This window comes from Acinonyx jubatus, chromosome B1, assembly GCF_027475565.1.
Source record: "Acinonyx jubatus isolate Ajub_Pintada_27869175 chromosome B1, VMU_Ajub_asm_v1.0, whole genome shotgun sequence".
NCBI classification, from domain to species: Eukaryota; Metazoa; Chordata; class Mammalia; order Carnivora; family Felidae; genus Acinonyx; species Acinonyx jubatus.
This window is the reverse complement of record NC_069382.1, coordinates 107,257,602-107,282,158: the sequence shown is the minus strand read 5'-3', so window position 1 is coordinate 107,282,158 and position 24,557 is coordinate 107,257,602. Positions and strand designations below refer to the sequence as shown.

The following is a 24,557-nucleotide window of genomic DNA, read 5'->3' as shown; positions in this document are numbered from 1 at the left end:
CTTCCTTATAGTTCCTATTTCTAATGTTATCACATCCTATAGATTCTGTATTCAAAATATCTGCATTAAAAATACCCATTAGGATTTAGTCCTTCCCAATTAAATGTCATCATCAAAGAGGGAGTCTATTATCTTGGTGCTCAGTGACTGCAGTGGTCCCCTAACTGAGTATCTCACCTACTGAGCCCTCTCCTCCAAACTACCAGTCCACTTCACCAGTCTTCTGTGGTGCCCATCAATCACTTCTATATTAAAAATGAAACAATGTTAAAAATTGAGAACCTAAACTACCAGGCTCATCTGCATTCCTCCCATAATAACTATTATTTATTTATGCCACAAATTTTGTTAACTACCTTATGTATATTTACATTTTTTAATCTTTTCAAGAACTGTGAAAAGTAAGGCTTCTTATACCTATTGTACATATAAGCAAACAAGCTTCAATTAACTGTGTGTTTGTTTTTATAAGTCCACACCCACTACAAGGCAGATAGAGCTGTCGTCTGATCGAGGTCTCTTGGATTCCAAAGCTTATTCTAAGAATTTAACATATGATGCTACAAAGATGCATAAATTAGACAATCACTGGATACAAAATTTTTGTTTTATATGTGATCATATGTCAGAAAAATTTTAAAAATTAACCCATTGAAATCAAGATACGTACTTTCAGGATTTTTGTTGATATAGAATGAGATTAAGTACAAGGAGAAAAGACCAAAAAAAAAAAGACATTGATACTTTAACCTATTTTAACTTTCTTAGTCAGATTCAAGGAATGGTCATTTCTCTGATGGCCAAGTTTTTATTTATATACAAACTGTGATTGTCATTATAAGAAGGAAAACTATCTACCACACGAAACAGCGGTAGGAGCATGCTCTGGACAATGTTGTGTGAAATGGATGCTTTCAACACATGATCATACACAAGATGTCTGCAACGAACTGAATGCTAGAGCAAGTTTGCCTCTCATTAAAATGATAGAAAGACAATGAAAAAACAACTTCCTATTTCTCCAACTGGAGGAAAGTAAATGTCTATGAAGATGGCTCTATGAAGACCTGAGATGCCACGGTTTATGAAAAAGCAGAGCTTTTAAACAGAACAAAATAGAACAAAAAGCTTTGGTAAGATATAAGCCACTGCTCAGAGAGGTCTTATTAACACATTAAGTGGTTCCATTCTTGTTCTTGTTTATTCTGCTGTTTCTTTCTTCCTTTCATGTCATTAAGCTGTTTTATATAAAACCTCTGAATCCTTCTTTTTACTGCCTCTCCAATTCTATGTTTACAAATTGTTCCAAAAAAAGAAAAGGCATTTATATCAAACAACACAGCTTATAGTCCAGCCTGAGGAGCTCATTATTCATGGGAAGTGAATGAAAATTAAATTCATTCTAGATGCAGTTTAAGGCAAACCCTTTTGTTCACGGAAGGATTTGTCAGCCTCTGAAACCAAGATCAATCTAGAAGTAAAAGGAAAGCACTTTCATGTATTCAAATGTCAATTCAATATAGACTATTGCCAGAATCTTATCAGAATCTGCCAGTGATTCTTAAGACGTTATTTTCAAGCCAGTATTTATGTAACTAATTATAATATGTTGTTTTCAAGTGTCAGGAATGAGCATGATCTACCTTAAGCAAAATGGAGGCATTTATTATAAGATTTAAGAGAACATTTTATGAAACACAATGATAGGAATAAACCTTTGTCTCAAGGAGGTTTAGTATTTAGAAGCAGAAAAACATCAAAGTGCTAGCAGTATTTTTATACCATCTCCCATTTACACTTCTTTCTGTGCTCTACTTTTTATTCTGCATGGCATAAAATGACAAGGCAATCCCATAAGATTGTACAGGTTGCTCACTACATAAAAGTGTCCAGCCAAGAGAACCAAAATACAATCTAGCTATGCCAGCCATGCTGTGAACCCTCAGGGCTGAGTCATCCTAGAAAGGGTGACTTTTTCTAGGTTCTAAACAATAACATATGGGCAAGTGGAGACCCCATCAAATGGCCTACACAAAGAAATTGAATATTGTTCAACCTCCAAATCCCTGGAGAAGATATTTCAATTGAAAATGGTACCCACTCATGGTTCAATTAGCTATGATTCAGGAAGCAAGGGTATATGCTTTAAAAAATTGTGAATTGGTTAGATTTTGATGGGTAAGGCAGTTATTCACAATACCTGATTTTTGTGGGTTTTTTTTTGTTTGTTTATATTTGTTTTTTTATATTTCAGACTGCCACTAACCTTTAACTCTTGCAGATCTCCTAAAAATCAATTACTTAGGAAATTTATATAAGAATGGAAATTATGCCAGGAGCAGCAGAAACAATCTCGAGTTGAGAGGAGAGCTAGTTCTTTTTTTTCTCTATATATATGCATAACTCTTTATGGATTGGCCTTGCATTCTTAGGGACTGGAGATCGATTTATTTTTTAATTAAAATATAAGGTATACTGTTGACATATATGTTTTGTATTTTCTTCCAAAATAATTTTTATATTCCTTTTATGGTTACCAGATTTAGCAAATAAAAATACAGGGTGCCCAGTTAAATTTGAAGTTCAGATAAATAAGTAATAATTAATTACTCAATGTAAGTATGACCTGTGTAATATTTGCGACATAGGTAATACTAAAAAATTATTGCATGGGATATACACTAAATAATCCTTACTTATCTACAACCAATTGGAAGGCAGATATGCTTACCACTATATCACCAATGCTGTACTGTTTGAAACAAATTGAATTGGGCATCCTTTATTTTATCTGGCTAATTTACTTCCTTTTTATTGTAAGCTGAGCCCTGTAGAACTACTTTTAAACATTTCTAGATCTAAGTTTGGCAGAGGTATGAAGTCAAGGAAATAGAAACAGATGTATATCCTTACATATAAAGGACATTAAAACTTGAGTTAGTGACTTTACAGTGAAATATGATACATAATCACCTGGTCTGTATGAGTGAAAGGTCTATGTTTTCTACTGTAGAAGAAAATGAAAGAAGAATATGTTGTGTTATTTTCATTGTATTATACACATACTTAATCACACAATGGAACAAGGATATTTTATACGTAAAATATAACTAACTAAATAGTAATAATCTCATCAGAAAGCTAATCTAGTTTTCAAAAGGTGAAAAAAGTCAGAGACTTCCACATATTAATATTGTCACAATTTTAAATACATTTAAAATCTACATCATTTTTATTTTAAATACTTATAATAACACTAAGTTAACTGTATAGAATCACTGCAATTATTTATAATTAGTCATTAAAAAAATCTAATGTTGCCATTAGTTCTTCAGACCTAACCCTACTTTTAAAAAATGTCATTAAGTATCTGTGTTAAACTTAGAAACAAAAATCAGAGTTTTGCAATGGGGTAACTATCTTATTAAGTCATATACAACTTAAAAGTTGGAATGATTATTATTTAAGTACACATAAAATGCGCCTGAGTTTAGATTTAATTAAGTGATTTCAGTAAGAGTATCATTTTTGTGAGAAATTAGAGATGGAGGCACTTGGATGGCTCAGTAGTTTGAGCATCTGACTTTGGCTCAGGTCATAATCTCGTGGTTCATGAGTTCAAGCCCCACATCAGGCTCTCTGCTGTCAGCACAGAGCCTGCTTCTGATCCTCTGTCCCCCTCTCTCTGTCCCTCCCCTGCTTGAGCTCTCTCTCTCTCTCTCAAAAATAAAAATAAACATTTAAAAAATAAAGAAGCAGTTAGATACCTTAGTTTTCCTTTATTACTTAAAAGTAGCACCACTGTGATTATTCTGGTGATTTGACTGGCACTTTTGTTCTATGCAGTGAAGGTATACATTTTAATCTTGTTACTTTTTCATAATTCCTATAAGGAAGATATTATGACCTAGATTTTTTTGACTAGTAGAAACTGATACTTAGAAATATTTATTAACTCCTCTAAGCCATGAATATAAGTGGTCATATCTGTTCCTAAAGCCTGTATGATACACAATAATAAAAAAAATGTACTGTATTACTAAAATATATAACCCACCCCAAAAGCAGGAAGTATTGACAATTTATCTTGGTTTCTTGATTTTTTTTTATTACTAGTAAAGATAAGTACATGATTTTAAGAATTAATTAACACTGATATTCACAACTCTTTTTTTTTAAAGTAATGAATTATTCAGCTTGAATTGTGGTACATTGTTTCAGGGACAAAGATAATGGCCTGTCATTTTTTGGTGGAAATTTTTTTGTTAAATTGTAGTAAATTTTTATCTTTGAGGAAGTCTTAGAGAATAAGCAACATGGTGTTGACCACTAGAGAGCTTGAAATTTGCAATCCCTGTTAATAATATCATAGTATTGATGGATGCTTTTTGTTTATTTGTTTGTTTGTTTTTGAGCTTAAATGCATTTTATTTTCAGACAACCTATATGACATGTTTTTCCCCCGTAAAAACAATGCCTCTTGTCCTAGTAAATCAAGCCCAAAATTAATGAAGTGCTTAAAATGGTATCAGTCCCATTTGTCTAAGTTCTGGTATAGTGTAGATGAAAAGCAGCAGTCAGTTATGATGACAGGTAATCCAAAGTTATAGCCAAATTTTGTTAACATTTTGTCATTTCTCAACCATCCTTAAAGAAAATTGTATATGGAGTCACACTATCCTCACTGTAATCCAGCAGAGCTACCATCTGGATCCATGTTTTACCAATAAAGAATTGGCAATTTTTAGAATTAGCAAGAATGTACTTGATTTGTTCTGCATCCCTGTCATGAAAGGTTTTGCTCATTCTAGGTGCACCTGGCTGGCTCAGTCGGTTAAAGCACCGACTTCAGCTTAGGTCATGATCTCATAGTTCATCGGTTAGGGCCCCAAGTCAGGGTCTGCGCTGACATCTCAGAGCCTGGAGCCGGCTTCAGATTCTGTGTCTCCCTCTCTCTCTGCCCCTCCCCTGCTCATGCTCTGTCCCTCAAAAAAATAAACAAGTGTTAAAAAAATAAATAAAAGGTTTTGCTCATTCTGGTCTCTGTTCTTCAAGTTTGCCTTTAACTGAGTCCATGTCATCTTTGATATACTTCTTGTAGGCTTATTTTGTTAAGTTGGTTTTCTGCCAGTGATGGTTCATGACAATATCAACACCAGTGATAACTGTGCTTTTGCTAACTTCACTCTTGGGGTCATCAGGAGTGGCATTTTCACCAATGGACAAGTCATCAATGTTACCTACTATTCTACTGACCATCTTCCCCTCCACCTCCAGGCACAGCCCACCCGGGATTTCTCAGCATTTCATCATGGCTGATGAGGTCCTGGTAGATGATCATGATGGCGCCTGGAAAAAAAAACAAGGGCAGCACTGGTTTAACAGGAGCCAGGATCTCTTTCCAAGTGTGGTGCACTGGGAACAGTGCTGGGGTGGAGGGGATAGAGGGCAAAAAAAGATGGGTAGACATTTCATTAAAGACTTCTGGTAAATTTTTAAAAGGGAAATAGGTACACTGACTCCATGGATCTCCTATGACTAATAAATGTTATTATTAAAATTAATTTTAATGTTTGTTAGAATCTTTACTTCTAAACAATTGTACAATTAGGATGGTTATTGCAAAATTATTATTTGATAAATTTCCCAGAGAATCTTAATGAAATTATAATATAATGTAATTGAAGTGAAATATTGGAATTAACAATAAGGTTAGGGAGAGGCCAGTAGAATACCTACTGGGAAGAGAAGCCAATAAAAGACCAGAAGAGATTGCCTGGAGAGAAGAAAAGAAAAGACAACAAAGGAGCAGAGACAACTAACCAAAAAAAAGAAAGAAAAAAATTAAATATTTTCCCCTTAGATTGGCATGCATTTGGCAATGTGAAGCCAGGGGTTGAGAAATTGGTATAAATAATAATAATTATTATAAAAGCAACATTTATTTGATTTTTACTATGTGCCAAGATTCTACTAAAACATTTATGTATATGAACTCATTAAAATATCACAAAAACCTCATGATATTTGTTCTATACTTCTTAGTCTACAAATAAGGGAACAGAGCCTTTCTTCATAGATCCCTGCCCCATCCCCCCCAAAATTCAATGAAGAGTGCAGCAGATACCAAACAGCTTCCTAAAGCAAACTTAGACTTAGCGTTTATTAAATTCAAGATCTAGGGCAAAGCAATGATTTCAGATGAGGAAGTATCTTTCATGAGCTTTGGGAGACCTGAGGTCAGTGCATTTAATAACATCTGATACTACGAAGCTAAATGTCATTTAAAAATGTCTGATAATTGGAAGTTGGGAAATTGCACAAGGTCTAAAATCTTACATGGAGAACTGGGGTGAGAGAAAATGTTACTAGACTACATTGTCAGGTGGTTAGATATTTAAAGGCTTATCTTGCCATAGGTTCTTAACGGCTTTAAGTAGTGAAACAAGGCAAAACACATAGAAAACAAATACCTGATATACCAAATATGTGTTTCGTAGCAATTTCTGGCGATGAAAGTTTTTGGTCTGATTAGTAGTGAGGAAATCCTGTATTTCAGATACTCTTTCTGAAGAGCAGAAAAAAAAGTTATGAAAGATCATGCTGCTGAACACATTGAATATTACCTGGAGAGAATACTATGTACAATTATACTATGTAAAAATTAGATGACTCCAATAAGCATAATTTGTAATATTCTCTAGGAGTATTCAGACACTTTAATGCAGGATAGATTAACACATCCAACACATAGGTGGATTTGACCAGAGTTTAGGTTTTGCCAGGAAAGATTGCTTGAGGAGAAAGGAAAAAGGAAGTTAAAGACATTCGTTGGGAAGTAATTATAGGGCAGAATCATGCAAAACAAGCTGGATAATATGACATGTTTAGACATGGAGTTATGATGAATAAAGATGAATTATAGGGTCCATGAATTGGTGGTCTTGAGCTGGCGAATTGTGAGTGGAGTACTAGAGTGAATACACTGGAAGAATAGGGGATGGCAGTCAAAGTGAGATGTTTGAAACTGAAATTCAGTTTTGGATGATGACGAGGTCTAGGTATGACATGTGGGTCATGGAGAAAGAATGGAGAAAAATATTATTGGAGCTAAGAAAACCAAAGAATTTAGAGGCCAATGTGGTAGTTGGATCATCTACTGGGGTTTTGAACCATAATGACAGGAAAACTATTAATGAGTGAAGAGCAATGACTCAGTGATCCATAAGTGGTCTGACAAGGAGGGATACAGGGTGGCACAGTATGAGAATGTATGTTTCAAAAGACATGAGAGTTTTGAAGAGAAAAAGGAGTGACCGTTTGAAAGTAGGAACAGGTTGCAGAAAGGACCCCACCTCAAGCTACAGGCATGTATGGTACTTAAGTATGAGAAGAAAAATAAAAATAAGTTGTTCACTTAAAGGGTCCAAGAAAAGCAGTGTTTTCAGGTGCCAAATTAAATTTCAGCAAAAATCTGAAGGAAATGTTTAGTGCAGAGGTTAAGGAAGGAGAGGAGTTTTCTGACGACAGGAAACAAGTTTGGGTGGAAGGGCTTGGATAGCTAAGAGTGTGGGAGATACGGTCAGATTCATGGAGGTTGGGAATAGGGTGCTGATGAGCATCTGTGTGAAATTGGGTGATCTGGGAACCTTTGACTTCTCGTGGTGATACAGGAGAGCTGGTGTTGAGGCACAATGGGATTTGTTTCAGAAGTCACAGGACACCATGATTAAAGGTCATGTGGAAGTTAGTCTTGCCTACAGCTGGAGATGGGGTGGTACAGAGGAAGGAGTCTCATTGCTGGGGCTTCAGAGCAAAGGATACCTGGAAATCTTGGGTCTAATACTGCTGAAGAAAGAGCAGCAATTCAGTGTCCTTTGCTTCCTTCCCATCAAGGGCACTCTCTACTAAGTAATTCTATTTATTAGAAACACTCCTATAGAATTTCTAAGCCCAAAAGTCCCCAGCTCTGTGAACTCTTTCCAAACCTCCACATCCCATAGTCATTTTTTCTGTAACCAAAAGAGCTTTGCATGAATAGCTTTGTGGACTTGTATGGCATTTCATTGTAATTATTCATGTATCTGTCTCTCAGTACAGCTCCTTGACTCACAAATTGTGGCTTACTTTGTATCTGCACTGCAAAGCAGATCATATCCACCCAACTGAGTAACAAACTTAGGACCTATTAAGTGCCAAATAGTTTTTGAGAAGTGAATTAAAGTGGATTAAAAGATTGTTTCATCAGTATTATTATGTACAAATAGCCACTGAGAGCTTCCCATGAGTAAGCACTGTGTCTGATGTTGTATGTATCTAATCCTGACTTCGTAGGTACACTAGTCAGCTCGGGCTACTACAATAAATATACTTCAGACTGGGTGGCTTAAACAACAGACACATTATTTCTCAGTTCTAGAAGCTGAAATTTCAAAATCAGGGTGCTAACATGGTTGGGTTTTTGGTGAAGACTCCTTCCCTAGTTCACAGATGTCCCTCTTCTCATTGTATCTTCACATGGTGAAGAGCAGAGAGAGAGAGGAAACAAGCTCTGTCTTGTGTGTTTCTTAATAAAGCACTAATCCCGTTCATGAGAGCTTTATCCTTATGACCTAATTACCCTCAAAGGCCCTGCCTCCTAATATTGAAGGTTATGATTTTAATGTATAAATTTTGGGGAGACACACACATTCAGTTCATAACAGTAGATGACACTATTGTCATCTTTATGAAAGATTGCCATCTTTCGCTTACTTTATAGGTAAGAAATCTGGGGAGGTTATACAGACAGGAGGATACAAAACCAGGATTTAGTCCTAGTTTGTCTGATTCTAAAGCCTTCCAATTCTGTCAAATTGCTCTCCTGGTTTTCTTATGTTATCATTCTAAGATATAGGAGTTTAATTTTTGCTGATGCAGATTTAATACTGCAGGAACATAAATAGAGGATAAAAAGGTTGCTAATTTTATTGTGATATTTACTGTTTATTAATGTTACTCTTAAAAAAAACAAAAAATATCTTTCTGGAGAGTAAATCATACAAAAAGAAAAATGGCTTACATAATTCAGATTTGATCGAAACTTACTTTGGTCTATAAAACAAAATATGCAAATTATACTCTCAGAATAAGCTCAACTCAGAATATGCGAAGAACTCTAATTCTACCTAGACAGAAAGGAATATGGAAATGTCCTAGAATGTCATGAAGTTTCACTGAAATCCTGACATTGGAAATAAAATATGAAACTCTATTTGGCATTTAAATTATTTAAATTATAGTGCACTCTTTAGAAAATGAGAGGCCAAATGGCTTCATGCACTTTTAACTTTGTAGTACTCACCCTTCCTAGAGTAGAATGCAGTTCTTGGGGCTTGCTCAAGCCCAAATCCCAATAGGGTCCCTGCTGTGAATCCTAAATTGTAAACTGCACAAGAAGATCATGAAAAATACCTTCATTGATAAAAGCTTAGGTGTGTAAGGCCAAAGTAGGGGTACTCTGTCATTCTGGAGAGAGGAAGACTTGAGCCTTTCCTCAGATCTCAGAAGCAACAAAGGATCCTGTTTCTTTATTCTTATCTTCCAGAGCATTCCTAGGAGCATCAAGTTCAGTCTAGACAAATGAAAGCATTCCAACTACACAGTGATCAAAACATTCAATTGTTGATACTGTACATGTGACAATAACTTGACTGAACCTAGGAGACAAGTAGAAGTAACATTAGCACCAGCAAGTATTTTTTGGAACAAGAAATGGTTGTAAGAGTTGATGTCCACGAATAGGTCCTTAACAGATAAAGCATATATTTGTGTAACTTGATACAAGAGGCCAGATAAATCAGATGTTTCCATAAAAGAACTAAAGCAAATAAAACTCAAGGTCTTGAATTATGTAATGTGGTGGTTCACACCCAAATAGGTGGATAATTTGCAAATCTTCACTTCATTTGATGCTTCATAGGCCTATCTTGAGGTTTATGCACAATGGAGCAGGAGTTGGTTCATTATATAAAGGTCTATGGAAGAGGCCAGACTGACAAAATTGGGATTTAACTCTGTGGTTCACAACCTCTAAAAGAATGCCACATAAGTTTCATTGGCTAATCTATCTAAACTTCTGGATTCTGAAAAATCCTTTAGGTGCTCATCCGGGTTTAGCTATTTTAACACTCAACAATTCCTGTCTGGAGTACTTAAGATCAGGCAGATTCTCTGGATTCTCTGACATAACTGCTGGATACATCTCAGTAGCATCTATCCTGTTAAGTATTTAAAACTTTGAACCAAAAACAGGAGCAAGAGTTATTAACTATTCTCAGGTAATCAAACTTATCAACTATGATCTCAGAAATCCTGTCTTTGCCTTTAACTTTCATCTGCTAACTCTATTAGCTAGAGCTTTAAGTCTTCTCCTAAAATCAACTGTGTTTCTAAGATTTGGATGCTGAGGGTATATGGTAAATTAGGAGAAGTTAAGATTTGGGGGTGACCATGTAGTAATGATACTGGATGATTTGGTAAATGAGAAAGGCAAGAGATTGTGTTCAGAGGCGTCAACTAGGAAACAGAGAGATAATACAAAAAAATGCAGAGTAACCAATATCCTTCTAAAATATTTTATTCTATTTTCAACAAAACAATGAGAATAGCCTCTATTTTCTCACCCAAGGTGGTTAGAATATCTTTTTTCTTTTCTTTACATTTTACCATGATGCTCATATAGCAAAGAAAAAGATTCTGGGGTGAGGGACATCTTGAAGGGGCAGAGGAGGAAAGCTTTATGTTGGTACTTAAAATGAGTTAAAAATTTATTTTTAACGATATTAATAAGCTTAATAACAAACAGTTATAAGAAGAAGAGAAGTTGTGTATAATAGATAAAAAATTGAAAACGAAATACTACTACGCTGTCAAAAAATTTGAGTTTGACATGCCCAAACAAAAGTATAGCTGGTTAGGATGAGGGTGAATTCAGAGAGGGTGAAGAGTCAAATGTAAGTGATTATACAAGTCCACTCCATTCCCCAACAAGATTGCTGGCTACTCCCAGAACATGCCTGTATCCACTTATTTTAGCAGCACTGCCCTTCCATATCATCATAATTTTCACTCTCTGCAGGGCCATCTAAATCAGCATACACATGTACGTGTAGCATCTATCACCTAAAAAAGAAAATTAGTTTTTACAACATCTTCTGTCCATGTTACACCCCTTTATAGAAAAACTCAAGGAAGAATGATCTATATATACTCTATTTGCTAGCTTTTATTCTCTCTTGAACCCACTTCACAAGTCCTTCTTCCCTTTTCGACTAAAATTACCCTCATCAAGGCCAACTTGTGACCTTTTGTTGCTCAATCTAACAGTCTATTTTTATTCATCAAATTACTTGACCTTTCATCAGAATTTGGCACAGGTAATTCATCGATCTTGTCTTGAAGCACTGCCTTTTCTTGGATTTTAGGACAACACTCTCTCTCCTATCCCAGTCATCATTCTTTCCCTGTCTCCTCAGGTTCCTCTTCATTTCCTGAATCTCTCAATCTAGGAATCTCCCAAAGCTCAGTTTTTGGAATCCCACTGTTTCTAATTATACTCACTTCTCAAGTAATCTGAGTCTAATTTTATGATGCTAAATGATATCTATACAGATCAGATTCCCAAGTTCATGACTCCAGCCTAGACTTTTCTCCTGAACGTCTCCTGAACTTCACTTTTATATATCCAATTACCTACTTGACATATCCATATGGATATGGATATGGATATGGATATGGATATGGATATGGAACAAACTCTTCTTGTTCCTGACCACACTCCTGATTCCCAACCCTAAACATTTGAATCTTCTCTTTTAGTAGTCTTCTAAGTCATTGTATAGTTAGTGAAAATTCCATCCTCGAAGTTGTTCAAGACAAGTCTCCAAAGACTTCCTTGCTTTTTTTTCTTTATCTCATATCCAACCCATCAGCAAAATTTTTGGTTATCCCTCAAAATATATCCTGAATTTGTCCACATCTCAATATCTCCATTGCTACCACTCTGGGTCAAGACACCATTAACTCTTGCCAAAATTACTGCAAGAGTCTCTAACTGGTCACCCTACTTCTGCTCTAGACACCTACGATCTATTTTCCATCCAGCAGTTGGTGTGAATTTTAAAGAACATGTCAGATTATGTCATTTCTTTCTGCGCTCAGTAAACCCCAAAGCCTTTTCTCTGACCCTCAAAGCCCTACATGATCATCCTGTGGCTACCTCTCTGCATCCAGCTGCTCCCACTCTACACTTGGTTTACTGTGCTTTAGCCATACCAGACTTGTTTCTGTTTCCTGCCTTTGCACCTCTCATTCCCTCATAGATAACTAAAGCATGATGTTCTCACCTCATTTCCTTTTTGTCTCTGTTTAAATGTCCTATAATTGTGAGGCATTTGCATCTTTCCCAGATTCTGTCTGTCCGTGAAACTGTCTAAGGTATTGGATTATAGTCCTCCCTGGCTTATTGGCTTAGAGTCTAGGCCTCAAAAGCTGATCTAGGACCTGTCTTGCAACTTATCTTTCCTGATTCCAGTTAATCTCTATAACTAGTTGCCAGCCCTAGTCTTGGCACTGCCTAAGTTTGACCATTATTAAAACCAGCTATCCACTGGAGCAGTTCGTCAAATTGACAGCTCAGTTCTCTGGCCTGTTTCTCCATATTGCTGTGATTGTTACTGTCCCTGTGAACTCTGATGATGAGAAGAACATCTGTAGAGGTTGTAGGAAAAACAGCAGTAAGGAATTAGACATAGAATCAGACATGCCAGCCAGCTAGGCTTGGCTTTGTAACAGGTCTTATATGGATTCTAATCTTTCCCTAGAATTTCTTTTGCAAAATCAAGTGCATCATACTGTGCCCAAGAAATAAACTTTACTTTGACATAATTAAAAAAATACAGCTCTATTTCTTATAAACATGATTGACAGTTCATAGCATCAGGAATTGAGCAAAAGTAGAAAATTATATTATTATTCAAGAAGGGTTTAATCAGACACAAAATTAAAGCATGATTATTCACATTAATATTTGCAGATTATATAAACTTAGAAATAGTATAGGCCTGTGTATTGAATTGGTATTCCTAGCAATTTTAAGTTTCAAGATAATGAGCCAAATGGAAAGTCAAAATGATAAGTAAAAAAAAATGCTGGTCAAGAAGAAAGCTTTCAAGAAATTAGACGAAAGGGATTCAGATATTTTTATGGCCAAAATACCTTGACCATGATTGTTTGAATAGCCATTTAGATGGTCTTTTCTTTTGTCATTATTTTTTCTCTCTCCTCCCTATAAGCAAATAATGATTTGTCTGAAACATACTACTGCTTTGCTTAAAAGCACCTGTTGCCCTCCAACTTCCAAAGAATCAAGCCCCAATTTAATTGCATGGCATGCAAACTCTTAACATTCATCCCTGACTACCTATCCACATCTGTACTTTTATCTGTAAAATAGGGATTCCCTAAGTGTTCTAGCAGCTCTGCTTTTCCAGGCTTTGGCTTGGATCATTTTCCCACTCAGAAATGCTGTTATCCTTCTTTCCTGGCTGGGAGAATCCAGCATACTCTTTAAGACCAAATCAAAATTCATTTCCTCCTCTTTCCCTCTACCCCTCTCCCCAAAGTCATTTTATAAATACAAAGAATAAATTGTCCTTACCTCCAGAGTAGAAAAATAATATGAAATTACATGTGATGATATGATCAAAAACACCCACTTTAAGTCCATTGGGTGTTTAACACACCAATTGTCCCTGGAAATACATTATATTTATTCAAGTGTTTGCAAGGGCCAGAAACAAAGAACATTGAAGGAGTTTCTTACTTTAGAAAGCGTTCAAAAGTATTTGCAAGATGCTTTTAATTAAGAGTGTGTGTGTGTGTGTGTGTGTGTGTGTGTGTGCATGTGTGTGTATTCTTAAAGGATCTTAGACACAGCTGAAGTTTTTCAGAAGTGTCAGAGATAATGGACACATTGGTAGAACTGCACAGTTATACTATGCTTTTAAAACTGGCTGTTAATGTGAGCTGATATTGATTGCTAGTATGGTCAAAGATTAAAAAAAAAAAAACAACTGAGAGTTTCTTGAGCGGCTGGGTAGTAAATACAGCAGCCAACCCACCTTTTTTTTTTTTTTTTATCTTGATGATTCTTATTTTATAGCCAGAGTTACAAAAAGCCAAACATTCAAATTATAGGCCTACTTCCTGTGTGCACTGGCAGGTTCCGTTTGCCTGGCAGACAGGCCTCTGTGGCAAAATTCAGACCTCTCGTGTTCTAGAAAAGGAAAATGTTGTTGATGGCTGGCCCACAGGCCCTGATTCAGAAAGAGTCTGAGTCATGATGGATACATTAGAAAATAATATTATGCCAGCATTGGAGCCATCTAATTCAAAACTGTAAAAAAAGAAGACACAAGAGCAAAAGATAGCTTTAATGACATTAGTTACCTTGGATATACCAGATGTTACACGTCAGTGGCTTTCCTTCTTCAAAGGAAAAGCCCATTAGACAAAAGCATGACAAAGGAAAGGAAATCCTGACATGATTTAATGAGCTTGTTGCTAGTTTTCATTTAGGGGATAATTTTTTTCCAGCATGGTCATGAAAAATGTCAGAAGATACACAGAGCTTTAGGTAGGATTATTTCCATTAAAGTTAATGGCTATGCTTTGTGATTCAGAATATAAGCCTCTTAATCATTGCAATAAATATTTGTAATAATCACTGCAGTAATCATTGCAATAAATGTTTGCAATAAAATCCACTTTAGCTCATTTTCTTATTTATTTTCCCTTCCCACTTTTATTTGTTACCCTTATATTATACCCTTTAGGGATTGTATGTCTGTAAATATTCAAAAGAAATCTTAATGTATCACATGTTTTACATACTATTATTTACTGAGTTATTCTAGAAATTTAATTAAAAATGTAAAATATCTTCAAAGAGTATTTGGAAAAGTGAGTATTCATACATTAAAAAATATATTGCTTAGGGAAGAAAAAACAACCTGACTAAATAAAGATGTGAGGGGACAAAACTGCTTTTGGGTAGATGTGACAGAAACAAACTCCAATTAGTATGTCATAAATAAATGGAGTTAATTTTAAATCTAACGGTCAATGGTTTAATGGAAAAAATAACTATGGCACTAGGATTTATAAAGAGAACCATAGCATGAAGGAACTGAGTTTCTATTTTTATAATGACTATTAATCAGATTTTATACCAAAGTTATTACAGATTTGGGTTGTACAATTGCTTTGTAATATGGGGAATTTACTATGAGAGTCAAAGAACAATCCATTTACAGCTTAATCCTGAGGAAAAACTTCTTGGGTTAAAAATCACAACCAAATGGGTCTAGTGGCAAGATTGGGATGGTCACCCAGAGCTGATATAGCAGTTCAATCTTAAAAAAAAAAATTTTTTTTTTGAGAGAGAGAGGGTGCATGTGAGTGAGAGGCAGAGAGAGAAAGGGAGAGAGAGAGAGAATCCCATGAGGGGCAGAGAGACAGAGAGAGAAGTGAGGCTCACCTGAAGCAGAGCTTGAGTTCACCCAGAGTGGGGCTCAAGCTCACCAGACGTGGACTGGAACTCAGGGAACCATGAGATCATGACCTGAGCCGATGTCAGATACTTAGTGACTGAGCCACCCAGGCACCTTCACTCTTTTAAAATTAGTGATTCCTTTTATCTCAGGAATTTCTCATTCCTCTAGCATTTAAAAGTATAGATGTTAGGGAGGGTCACATCAACACTTCTGGAGATCAGAGATTATATTACTTGCTCAGTGGCCTGAATCATTTTTTTTAAACTGAATTCTAACTGCTGTGCAAAATCAATAAAACTTGTTCATTAATTAGCTAGCAATATTGAATGCCTGCCAAGGGTCATAAACTGTATGGTGGGTTATACACTGTATTAGTTATCTATTGGTGGGTAACAAATAATCCCCAAATTTCATTGCATAAGATAACAAACATTATCTCCTAGTTTCTGTGGGTCATGCATCTATGCATGACTTAGCTGTGTGCTTTTGCCACAAAGTCTAACAAGACCATAATAAAAATGAAAGCCATGGCTATGATCTCTTCTAAAAGCCTGACTGGAGGAGGATACAATTTCAAGTTTGTTTATGTGGTCATTGTCAGGATTCAGTGCCTCATAGACTTTTGGGCTAAGGTCCCAGTTCCTTTACTGGCTATTATTGGCTGGTGCCATATGAGTCTCTCCGCAGGGCAGCTCACAACTTAGTAGCTCCCTCCATCAGATCAAGTGAATAGGTGAGGTAAGAGAGGGCATCACATCAGAGACCACAGTCTCTTGAAAGCACTATACCATTATTTTTTCCATATGCTATTCATTAGGAAAGTGAATCACTAGGTCCAGCCCACACTCAAGAGGAGGGCATATTATACAAAGGCATGAATACCAAGGTGTGGGGCTCATTGGGAGCCATCTGAGAGTTTGTTTCACCATTTGTAGATGGGGAAATAGAGAGTTTTAATGACATTTTCAAGCAAAATAGATAGCAAATTTAGGAGCTGGAATCAAATTGAGGTGTGATTAATTTCAAAGCCCAGAGTGTTTACATTGCAAGCCTGTGGTAATGAAACAATAATAAAGAGAATAAGGTGGAGGATTTATGCTTGATATGAAACTCATAAAATTACATGGGGCATTGGTCCAAGGTTAGGCAAGTAAATCAAAGGAAAAAGCCCCCAAATAGACCCACACATATATAGTCACTTGGTTTCTAATAATGTTGGCACTTCAGAGCAATAGACTAAGCAGTGACTTTTCAACAAATGGTACCGAGTTAATTAGATACCCATATGAAGCAGAGTGAATTACGCCACACACAAATATTAATTTGTAAAGAAAAATGTGTTCAGTAAAACACTAATCTTTTAGAGGGAAGTATAGGAAACTGTCTTCATGAATTGGGAAAGGCAAAGATTTCTTTAAAGGACACCAAAAGCACTAATCATAAAAATAAATTGTTGTATCTAGACTACAATAGAATTAAAAACTTCTATTAATCCAAAGACACCACCAGAAAGTGAAAAGACAAACCACAAAGTGAAGAAGAGATTTAAAACATTTATCACTGACAACATATTTGTATCCAGGATATATGATGAATTCCTTACAAATAAATGTGAGTGCAAAAGAGAGCCTGACTTAAAAAAAGTGAGCAAGAGAACTGAGCAAGCAGAATATGATACCCCAATGGCCAGTAAATAGATCAAAAAGAAGAATTAACTTTCACAGCAATAAGAAAAAGTAAATTAAAACTACAATGAGATATAACTATATACCTATAGGATGATTAAAGTTCAGCAGAATTAAACTTTTAATCACAAGTCTTTGCAAGGATGTGAAGCTGGTGGGAACATAACTTAGTGCAATGTCTTGAAAACCCTTCAGCATTATCTACTAACCGTAGGCATATATTACCCTATGACCTAGAAATTCTGGGTTTATTCCAAACCCAAATGGAACAAAATAAATATACAAGAATCTGCCTATTAGTCTAATTTTAATAGACCCAAAATGGAAAAACCCAAATGTCCATAAGCTGTAGAATAGGCAATGATACAACAATGAGAAAATACAAACTACTGTTGTTCAAAACAACACGATGACTCTACAAACATCAATATGATATAAAAGAATATGCTCTATGTGATTCTATCTATATAAAGTTCAGTAAGGGGTGCTGGCATTGGAGAAAAAGATGACTTAGTTAATGGATATCTAGTAAGATATTTGAGAGGACAGGTTTCTAAGCATAGAAGTAGAAGAAAAGAAGTAGAAGTAGAAGAAAAATTAGGTCCACTAGAAAAAATACTGTTAAAGAAAACAACAGACCAAATTAATGAATGGAAGAAAATTAATTTGATAAAAAAATAAACATTAAAACATTTCCTTTTCATTTAAGCACTTAATACATTCTGAGTTTTGTCACTTGAAACAGTAGTATTTTAAACTGTCTTGACCTCGAATTTTGTCACTTGAAACAGTAGTATTTTAAACTGTCTTGATCTCTCTCCTTTGTAGTGGTAAATTTTTTATCCACAAAGACTAGTCTGATGAATATACCTGGAGATTTTAAAAAATTATCTAAAATGTTTACAGAGCAAATTAAATGAAGTAAATCTAAAATTTTAGGCCACACTAGCTTTTAAGGACAATTGTACAGTCCTAAGACTTCAGAGCAAAGTTTTTAGTAAATTTCACCAACACAAGTATCTAGACAAGGCATAGAAAGGGTTACAATGACTATAGCATACAACATTACCTTTTGTACATATGTAATGGGTTATTATGGGATGGCTCTTTAATATGGACATTTTAAATCATTTCTAAACAGAAAACTGGATGCTGGCAATGTTCTCCCATGTTTTAAATATTTCTGAAAATACATTTCTTTAATTAGAGCATTAGATAACTGTCATTCAGTAGTCTGATTCTATAACACCTCTGCAACTCTCTCTTTCTATGTGAAAACTTATACTGTGGCTTAGCAAAAGAAAAAAAAACACATTTAATAGCTAGCAATTAAAAATTCCTATTTGCATATGGCATTTTACCTGAATGAGGTTGACGTGATTGTGTACATAATCATTATTTAGGATCCTGCAGAGCATCCTAAAAGTGAGGGCATACATTACTTCATTCCTGACATAGAGTCAGAGATGGCAGCAGAGAAAACTTTCTCTGTTACAGTCATCTTAAGTCTGGCTAAACATAGAAGAGAGGAGCCCCTTAATCCTTCTGCATTTCATTTCCAAATATCAATTCCTTTTCATGAAATCACTGACTTGCTCTAGAGGAGAGCTCATCTCTTTGATTTGTCTTATTTATTATAAGTATACATAGTACCTTGGAATAAGCTGTCTGTCACATGTAAGACATCTAGAGCCACATTGTCTTTAAAGTTCATGTCAATATAACTAGCATTGCATTTATGAGGTGAATGTGTGGAATGGACTGAGAGTCTGACACCTGGTCTCCAATCCTGACCATCATCTAGCTATGTCCACAGAGCAAATCAGTTAACGTCCCTGAGCCTTATTTTTCTCATACATTAAATAAGAGTGCTGGGCTCATTTAAACAGTTAAAAGTTTTTATCTTGCTTTTTAAAATGATGTGGCAGCTGTGTGGTGAACAGTCTTTATAACTAAAAGGGCAAAAATTACGTGGAGGCCCACAACTTGCTAGACTCCTGTAAGAAAATGGAGAGAACATTAAAGCATTGGCCCAGAGTCAGGCGACAGAGTGAGTACCAGCTCTGTTGTTACTAGGTTTTGAACGTGGGGAAAGTCACCATCCTTTTTGATTTGTTTTGTTTTGTTTTAAATGTTTATTTATTTTTGAGGGAGAGAGGGAAAGAAAGAGAGTGAGTGAGAGTAAGCAAGGTAGGGAAAGAGAAAGGGAGACAGAGAATCCCAAGTAGGCTCCTCACTGTCAGTGCAAAACCCAGTGTGGGGCTTGAACTAATGAACCGTGAGATAATGACCTGAGCTGAAATCAGGAGTCGGTCACTTAACAGACTGAGCCACCCAGGAGCCCCGTCACTACCCTTTTTAAAACTTTAATTTTAGTCCTTTAAAATTTCCACTTCTAGGAAGATTCACTATTCATATCATAGAGCAGGCTCCCCAAAATTGGTAGCTTGATATAACATACTTACAAGTGAAAACACTGACTTATTATCCTGCTATTATTCCCCAAAGTGTTTCTGAGGAATTTGCATAATCCTCACTAGGTTTGCACTCTTTGGCATCTTAACTTACCTTCACGGAGAAGAACCAGAGTCTTCCTTCTTTTGATTTGAATTGCTACATCTTCAGTTTCCATATTTGGTGAATATATCTGGTACCTAACTCCCTCCTGCCTTGTGATAGCCCATTCAGTGATGAGCAACATTTTGGGTTATCCACGTTTCTCCTGGAAACAGCCTCAGGACTGTTCTTCCATGTAATTTGTGTATGGTTTGTGATATATTCAGCACACATTTTAAATGTAAAAGAGACTCTAACTGAAAGCATAAACCAATTAACTAGCAGAAACCTATGGTAAATGTGCTAGAAGCCAGGACTGTAGCAAGGGGAGTTATTGGAAGTGCTGCTTGGTTTGAGATACCGGTCACTCAGCCTGCAGACAATCACAGTTTCTGTCTCTTATTTAAATTCTTGTGAGATAATCTGATTGCTGTCACTCAGCCAATAGACTGGATGCACTCCAGTCAGAGTCCAACACTGGAAAAACAGCTGTGGTATAAGTGGTAGAGTTAAATATCAGAAACAAGGCCATCTGAGATGCCTAAGAACAATGGATGGGATCGTGTCCAGCAAAAGGGGCCATGAATGGGGTGTTCTCAGGAAAGGGTTCATTAATATGCCTTAATGTGCCCACAGTCATCCAGCGGAGCCCAAAGATAAAAGTTGTTTATGGTGTTCTCCCAAAGCCGAAAAACAAAAATACTAAGAATTTCTAACTGTACAATTATTGGTGACCTGCAGATTGCAAATTTTAACTCTAAGATTGCTTGTGTTTTTAGGGTTTAGACTGCAAATTATTGCCTGCTGTAGTCATTCTCTGCTATGCCATACAATGTGCTATTACTGTTTATATTTTTCTCATCTAATTCAGTTCATCATGTAAGACATTGAACACATATAAATATATTTCTAAGTTAAGGTTTATCTGAGTCTAAAATCTTCTGGGTTTTTTTCCCCCCACAGGGCTTATAATTTTGAAAAGTCAAAACTACTTAGACTTTAAAAAAGCAGAGCTAAAACTCAAGGGGATTAAATATATCTCAATCATTCTTAAACCAAAGTCTAATTTAAGATAATACTCTAAGTGGAAAATATTACTTATTTTGATAATTTTACCAATTTTCATGCTCTTTAGCACTGGTTGGATTTTGAAATCCAAAAAAATTAAATGAAGGAAACTGTTTTCTTAGGATAGCTGCATAACAATAAACTATATATGGTACCATCAAAATGTTGGCTTCCTTTATATGAATGTAGAACTGACCTAAACAAGTCAAATCAAAAGGCTAAAAAACTATTTTCTCAAACTACCAGCTGCCAATTATTGTAGGATTTCCCCTGATTGCCCCTTTTTAAAGGGAAGCAGAACAGAGTTTAGAGCAAAGGAGAAAGGATGCTAAAAGAAGCAGGGTTGGAGGGGTGGGGGATGGGGGTAGGGGTGGTGCTGCTGCTGTTTTAAGCTTGGACAACCCGAGTCTTTCCCACCCTTGGTCATGCTCTAGGGAAGGGCTTATGGTGGAATGTCACATCACCAGGAAAGTGGGCTGTGCTTGTCACCACTTTAAAGCCTTGGCCAGTCCCAGAGTTAGCTCTGTCTAAGTGAGGCATTTCTTGAGCATGGAGGGGACTGGTTTCCCACACCAAATTTGCAGCTTCAATCCCCTCCTCACATGCCCCCCACCCACTGTATTGCCCTTTAAAAGAGAATAGTAATTCTAAATGTTTTTTAAAATATTTATTTATTTATTTTTGAGAGAGAGAGAGAGAGAGAGAGAGAGAGAGCGCGCACACAGACAGGGGAGGGGCAGAGAGAGATACACACACACACACATAGAATGTGAAGCAGGCTCCAGGCTCTGAGCTGTCAGCACAGAGCCCAATACAGGCCTCCAACCCAGGCTCTTTTTTTTTTGCTGGAAAGAACTGCACAGCATTTTGCTCATGGACGCCCCCCCGGGGTGTGGCGGGTCACTGGCCTAGGGAGAGGGTCTGCAGGGCAGTTTCACGTCTCGGGGGTTCCTGACCAAGGTCAGCATGGCGCCAGCACTTTCTGGGGCCTGGGGCACGGCCACCGAGCAAGGGGCCCGACCCTCTGCCGACACAGCAGGTCAGGAGCTGCTGCCATCGGGACACTGTCTTAGGAGCAGGGCCCTGCGGCCCTGGTCCCCTGCTCACCTCAGCCTCAGCACAAGACGGAGGGGCCGCAGGGAAAGGTCTCTCCGCACGTTCTGGGCCTGCCGGGGTCACTTCCCGCTCCGTGGCGGCTGCCGCCTCCTCATCCGTAGGTGCTGGCAATCGGTCACCTTCGCTCTGGCCCCCTCCCGAGGCCGCCGCCGCCTCTTCCGAGCCCCTCTCCCAGCAGAACCCATGAACCGTGAGATCATGACTGGAGCCAAAGTCAGATGCTTAACCAACTGAGCCACCCAGGCGCCCAGAGAATAATAATTCTAAATGCCACCAACAAGCATGATGTTCCAGGGAATTTCTTTTTACTCATGTCCCTTAAACAAAAACAAAAGACTTAAATTGGATGACTTCAGAAAAACGTTGTAAGTTCATTAAAATAAATTTTTATATAAACCCAAATTCATAGTGCTGAATTCCTATTAGCTATTATATTATTGTTATAGACAATCTTTAAAATAAATCCTAATTTATTCCTCTTTTTTGTTGTTGGATTTTGACAGAATTCTTCATGCCTGGCTTTTTTAGGGGGGGGGGGAAGACTTCTTTTGCCCTTAGAATAATATGTAACCAAACCTTTTCATGATTTTGCCTAAAGTTCAAATTGCAGTAGTTCCATTATACCGGCACAGGGATAATCACTTCATTAGTAATGATTATTTAGATATTGATAGAAGTTCCCATCCCACAGATCCCTTTTGCAGATGTTTAGTATGATTTGCAACAATGTGTTACAAAATGTAGCTATATATTTTTTACTTACCTTAGAATTTAAGGGATGAGTCCCATGGAGATTTATGAGATCCTAAACGATGCAAAATTTATTGACGATCAGGAGAACCTTATCTTAAGGAACTTCAACGCTCTTTTACTTCTGGAACCATTTTGATGTGTTGTAAATAGAAGTGTGTGTGTGTGTGTGTGTTTGTGTGTGTGTGTGTGTGTGCTCATCATTTATTTTCTTATGTTGTATTATTATGTGCCAAGTCAAGTTACATATTGAATTGGATACTAGTCTTAGGAAAAGTACTGTACTATGGTAGTAAGTGATTTTGTACCTTACAAATGGTAACTTTCATGGTATTATTGAAGAGTTTTCCTATGTCTGAAAATTTATCAGATACTGAGAGGCAGAATTTCTTTTCCTTCTATTTTCCATTGATTTTTTTTTTTCAAAAAAAAACCTCACTTTTGTAATTCAAGTTTCTCTTGCTCCCTCCATTCTCTTATTCCTTCTAGGAATAATTTGATGAAAAATGTGATCCAACGTTTTGCATACTAGAAACATTTTTCCTTTTTGGGGGCAATCATTTTTTCTTAATTTAAATAATCAAGACATTCAACTGGATACTTTTTTAAGTTGAGAGATAAAAATGAAAACATACCATTTGTTAACTAGGAAGACATATTATTTAATTCTTTATTCTCTACTCATAAAAGATAGTTCTTTTGCTTTGGCCAATATCTTAATATATTTTTTTATGATGTTATGACTCATGACCTGAATTAAAAGAAATTCACGGGAAGAAAAACAACTAGAAAGTGAGAATATATGGTTGTTGCATTTCTAATATATTTTTAACATGTTACTTGCTAGAAGCAAAAGCCAAAAATCAAAACTTTCTTCTTTGAAAGTTGCTTAAAATAAAGCGTTTCTATAAATCAAATTAGTACTTCAAAGGGGACCCCAGAATGATTGCATCATACATGAATCCTGGAGTCATCCCTACATTGGTTGAAATGAATACTTATTGTATGAAAAATGTTTTGGAAAAATGTGAGAGAAAGATGCATTTTAGGGAGATACCTGACAAAGCCCTTAGCATTATGTGATCAAAGCTTCCCCTTAAATGCATTTTTATTCTGCCAATCCTAGCATATAAAATTTTAAATGTCTCTTTGCAGAACCAGTGAATTATATTTCCCCTTGTACTTTCTTTGGATATAAGATGACAAGAATATCAATTCTCCATAATGCCTGTTAGGGACCATCTCTGACACAGCTGTTTAGGTGGTATTAGTGAAAATTAGATAGTATTCTGCCATCCTTTAGAAGTCAATCTGATTTAGGAAATCACTCCATGGCAGAGTAGTCTGTATTTATGACAGCAGAATTCTCTGAGCTCCCCTTTTAACACCTTCTGGTTTCTAGTTTCTGGTGACATTTTTTGGAGAAAACCTAACAAGAACAAAATTCTTAGGAAATCTAAATAGTAAGTCTTCTTGAGAGGTTTCCTTCTAAGGAACCAAGTGGCTTCTGGAGGAAGACCTTGTCTAGGCAGATTGCAATGAAGCCAGCTTGTGATAGACTGTTTTCTTTTGTCCCAGTGTTGCAAGAAATATGAACTAATGCTGGTGCTAATTCAGGAACAATTAGCAAAACAAACCGTTAAGTGTTCTATTTAAACAAGGAAGAGATTACAATGAAAGGAAGAAGTTCTAATGCCAGAGGGGACTCCACAAGGATAAACCTTTGTATATGCTTGGATGTTTAACACCCCCACTTGCAAAGCAGATTTAGCACGTTAGGGACTAT

The 24,557-nt window shown here is 36.4% G+C and overlaps 1 pseudogene; it reads right to left on the bottom strand.

The window, feature by feature from the left end:
• Nucleotides 1-4,620: 4,620 nt before the first annotated feature.
• Nucleotides 4,621-5,341, bottom strand: LOC106977313 (translationally-controlled tumor protein-like; annotated as a pseudogene).
• Between the last annotated feature and the right edge of the window lie 19,216 nt (nucleotides 5,342-24,557).